Raw genomic sequence first — 5,199 nt, forward strand, 5'->3', positions numbered from 1 at the left:
CTCTCTCTCTCCTTGGCCGCTGTCTGTCTGTATTTCTGTCTCTCTCTCTCTCCTTGGCCGCTGTCTGTCTTTCTGTATGTCTTTCTGCCTCTTTCTCTCTCTCTCTCTCGTTGGCTGCTGTCTGTCTGTCTCTCTGTCTCTCTCTCTCTCCTTGGCCGCTGTCTGTCTGTATTTCTGTCTCTCTCTCTCTCCTTGGCCGCTGTCTGTCTTTCTGTATGTCTTTCTGCCTCTTTCTCTCTCTCTCTCTCGTTGGCTGCTGTCTGTCTGTCTCTCTGTCTCTCTCTCTCTCTCCTTGGCCGCTGTCTGTCTTTCTGTATGTCTTTCTGCCTCTTTCTCTCTCTCTCTCGTTGGCCGCTGTCTTTCTGTCTCTCTCTCTCGTTGGCCGCTGTCTGTCTGTCTTTCTGTCTCTCTCTCTCTCTCTCCTTGGCCGCTGTCTGTCTTTCTGTCTCTTTCTCTCTCTCTCTCGTTGCCTGCTGTCTGTGTGTCTGTCTGTCTCTTCCCCTCCCTCCCGTTCCCGGACTGCGCCCCGCTCACCTTTCTTTGGCCGCCCCCCACCCCATCTCCCTCTCTGCGGCAGCGCCACCAGCCTCCAGCGCAATGGCAGCAAATTAACAAATCCTCATCCTGCTCAGAGGTAAGAGGTCTTGGTTCGCCGCCGGGTGGGCAGAGAGCACAGCTCCTGCGAGCTGCAACAGTGCTCTGACCCAGAGGGGAGAGTGGAGGCAGAGGAGAAAGACGTGCGACCAGGGAGCGGCAGTGGTTGTGGCCTTCCCTCCCCTAGCTCCGTAGCTTGGTCGCCGCTGGCACCTCCTTCTCTCCCCGACGTCAGCTCCAAATGTGCGCGCGCGCTCCGAAAGTCCACGCGCACGCACCCCGAACGTCCACGCGCACGCGCCACACTCTAACATTCTGCCGGCCACGGAGCTACGGATCACGGAACATGCAGGTAGGAGTGCGCTTGCGCGCTTAGGGTTTTATTATTAGTGATTCTGTGAGGGTGGGGGATAAGTGTTTAAAGCGCAAATGCAAGGGTGGAACATAGGTGAGATATGGGTGCATCTTCCAGTTTTGTGTACAACTTATACTATGAGTTAAATCATATGGAAAAGAGGTCTGTTGTATAAAAAGGAATTGATTGTAATTGATCTCCTTCCTTATTTCCATTCTGCTATGGGTTGTTTTCACAACTGGAATCCAGTTCCACTGATGCAATAGGGGCTTTCTCTTCAACACAGACCCATAGTACAAAGCTGCTCATCCATAGTTCATTCACATTTATACTTTTTTTTTTTTTTTTTAAATACTGTATATACTTTGTCATCTTCATCACTTTTTAAGTACATCTACTTGCTCAGTTTTATATTTATACTAGCTGATGTCCCGGCGTTGCACGGGTATTTAATTATAGCAATAACACAGTAAATGGATTGAAATAAAGATACTTTATAGTGGTGAATGAAATTATTTTTTTACAGCTTTATAAAAAGTACAATATTCAAATTATAAAGTGAAATATTTGACAAAATGAATACAATACAACTAACACAAAACTTGATTATAAACAACATTTTTAGTTTCACCTCCAGGAGCAAGAACATATAAATTCTTGGGTGAACCCACCCTTGAGCAAGCAACATAGAGTTGTCCATGGGAAAAACAGGGGGATCTTAAATCCACTCCACAGTATGTAATAGTCTGTCCTTGTGATTTGTTGATTGTGATAGAGAATGCAAGTCTCACTGGAATTTGCAATCTCTTAAACTGAAAAGGAAGATCTGTTGGAATAAGTGGTATCCGCGGGATAAATACGGTTTCACCTTGTCCCTTTCCGGTTAAGATAGTCGCTTCAATTACATTGGCCAGTAACCTCTTTACACAAAGCCTTGTGCCATTGCAAAGTTTTGGTGGGTCAAGGTTGCGAAGTAAAATAACTGGAGATCCCACAGCTTTTTACATTTTTTCCATTGACATGAATGGGTAAAATATGATTTTCTGTTTGTAGCTCCGCCCATGTGTGCAGGTGGGCCGCGAGACCCCCAGAACATATCATCCCAGGTAGTGAGGGATCTGCATACCAAGTTTCATTCAAATCGGTCAAGCCGTTTTTGCGTGATCGCGGCACATACATACATACATCCGATTTTATATATAGAGATGTATTTATTACACCATACATTTTTCTTCTATACCACAAATTTTAAGAACATAAGAATTTCCATACTGGGACAGACCGAAGGTCCATCGGAGGCCAACCCAGGTCCCAAATACTTGGCAGAAACCCAAAGAGTAGCAACATTCCAGAGCTAAGACTATGATGTCATAAAGTCTCATTCCTCCAATGCCTAAGAGCCAAACTTATCAGTGATGTCACAATGGCTTGATTGTCCTATGCTTGGCTCATATAAGAACATAATAATTGCCATACTGGGACAGACCGAAGGTCCATCAAGCCCAGTATCCTGTTTCCAACGGTGGCCAACCCAGGTCCCAAGTAACAAAACAGATTCTATGCTGCTTCTCCTAGGAATAAGCAGTGGATTTCCCCAATAATGGCCTATGGACTTCTCTTTTAGGAAATTATCCAAACCTTTTTTAAACCCCGCTAAGCTAACTGATTTTACCACATTCTCCGGCAACAAATTCCAGCGTTTAATTCCACGTTGTGTGAAGAAATCGATCAGTGCGCCTTAGTCAAAGAGGGCCTAACTTTACTAAGCTGCGCATCCCCCAAACCCAGCCCTGTTTTGGCACTCCGGGATATTCTCTGATCTAAACCTTGGGGGGTCGTGCCGGTGGCCACTTTCCTCACTGTGTGAAGATTCGCATCACCGCAGTCAATTCCAAGGATCTTCTTTTTCCCCGAAAGCAGAAAATGATTTAATTTGCTGCCGGAAACGGCTGTTTGAGAGACGGCGCGCATGCCCGAACTTCAATTCACAGAAGGGCCCGATGCCGAATTTGTGGTCCATTAAATCCGAAGACAGGATAAACGAGGACCGGAAAATCGAGGGTTCACTATATATATTTTTAAGCCCCCCCCCCCCCCCAAAAGGCTCTGAAAGCTATCTATGAAATCATCAAGCACAATGAGCTGTCCTTAAGCACAGAGACCTTTATTTTTAAAATGAAGAAAACTCCTCATTCATCTATTTATCTCCAAAATGAGAAATGTAAAAATCTTTCCTTTATGTACTCCCCCTCACCACCCCTTTTACAAAAAAGTAACGCCGTTTTTAGTGCCCGCCGCGGCGCTAACAGCTCCGAAGCGCGCAGGAATTCTATGAGCGTTGGAGATGTTACCGCCATGGCCGATGCTAAAATCCGTGGTTTTGTATTTATTTCTTCAATTTTTTATACCGTTCTCGCCAGAGGAGCTCAGAACGTTTTTTTACATGAATTTATTCTAATGAGGACTTTAATCAAATACTGTAACTGGTTACTAACAAAATCAGATTCTTTTTTTTTTTTTATATATTAGTTTCAAACTTATATAAACACTTATAAACCAAAGTGGTCTGTTAAGTGCTTCGTCGCATGCCTGTGGATTTTATGCCTTTTGTTGGCTGGAAGAAAGCAGCCAGACCGCGCAGGCAAACAATTTGGGCTATAAGTCATTTTCAGATAGCATCAGTATAGGAAAACTAAAAATCCGCCTGCTTCTTTCCAAATCCTTCTCTTTTGTGTCATATGAACGGCCTGTTTGCCTGCCCCGTGCAAGGTTTCATAGTCCGATATATCTCTTCTGTTCTCGGTGCTCTTTTGCTCTGAAAAAAAAAAAAAAAAAAAATCAAAATAAATCAATTTCATCGGCCCTGGCTCGATTTGCCCCTCCCCCACCCCCCCTCCCTCTTTGTGCGCCTGTTTTTATCAGGCACCATATGGCAGCTGAGCGAAGGCCGAGGGGACGAGTAGGGGGGGGGTTTCAGCGCCGAACAAAAGAGGCAGCGGTGTCAAAGAGGCCCATGAATGCATGAGACATATTCATGTATAGAGAAATGCCTCCAGCCCTGTCAGGGGGGACTAAAGAGAAGGCCGATAGGCCTGACATCGCTTTAGAGGAAAGAAAGGCCTCGCTTCTCGCCGGGGCTCATCACGGCTTCCAGCTCCCTCCTCCTTTTGAGTTCCACGCCAAAATCCCATTAGCTCGCTCAATGGCTCGAGGTACAAAGTCAAAAGTGTGGGGCAGAACGGAAAGTCTAATTAGGCTACCTTATTCATCCGTTTGCTGAGGTTCCGAGGGAAAGTAGGAGCCGGAGAGATTTTGATGAACTTTCCCAAAATAAGGAAGTTGCAGCGGTTTATTTCTCGGTTTCTCGGCCCTTCTTCCTTTCCTGCGCCTCCGTTAAACTACCTTTACATTTTAACCCTTTCAGGACCAAGGGACATATTTGTCCCATAACTTTAAAATCCTATCAATTTTGATTGGGATAGTCTACAGTTCTAAATTTGATATGTACGGATTCCATAGGATACTGCCTTTTATGTAAACAAACTGGTTCCGACATTCATTCATTAGCGTCGTTGCCAGATTGACGAGAAGATTCACTTGCCACACTGTCCATAAGCCAGAAGTGTGATTTTTTAAATAGAAATAATGATATTTCACAAAAAAAATCAATTTTTTGGCATCTGCAAGCCCTTTTTACCGTAAAAATGTCGTCAAAACCACAAAAATTGGCCTACGATCCTTATGGTCCTGAAAGGGTTAATTACATTCGGGATCAAAGTGCACCTGGGTTTGGTTCACACTTTTGTCATCGTAATGCTTTGAAACTTTTTGCCTTCTCATATTGTTGCATCAAGAAACGAAATTCTCATTTTTAAGAATATCCTACAGCAAACCCTTTTACAATTTGCAGGTCATTTTTGTAAGGGAGGTACGTGAACTTTAAAAGGTAAAGCATGCGCAAATTTGGCGATATTGTAGTCACCGACGCAGGCTCCCTATTCCAGTTCCATATTCTTCGCAACGTTCCCTCCGACCAATTAATCAAAACTTGCTTTCGGTCCCATCCTGAAGTCACATTAGCCCTATGCGAACCAACATTTTCTCTGTTTCTCTGTTCAACATTTTCCACAGCCCCTATGCCAGGGGTGTCCAATGTCGGTCCTCGAGGGCCGCAGTCCAGTCGGATTTTCAGGATTTCCCCAATGAATATACATGAGGTCTATTTGCATGCACTGCTTTCATTGTATGCT

General features: G+C 44.6%; 1 long non-coding RNA gene across 1 annotated transcript; it reads right to left on the minus strand.

Annotated features, from left to right (window-relative positions):
• Nucleotides 1–3,092: 3,092 nt before the first annotated feature.
• On the minus strand, nt 3,093–4,346 carry LOC117352683. The gene is made up of 2 exons (XR_004537758.1): nt 4,210–4,346; nt 3,093–3,764 (listed from the first exon to the last, which is right to left on the minus strand). It is a non-coding gene; the product is annotated as an uncharacterized LOC117352683 (long non-coding RNA).
• Between the last annotated feature and the right edge of the window lie 853 nt (nt 4,347–5,199).

This window comes from Geotrypetes seraphini, chromosome 1, assembly GCF_902459505.1.
Source record: "Geotrypetes seraphini chromosome 1, aGeoSer1.1, whole genome shotgun sequence".
Lineage (NCBI taxonomy): Eukaryota > Metazoa > Chordata > Amphibia > Gymnophiona > Dermophiidae > Geotrypetes > Geotrypetes seraphini.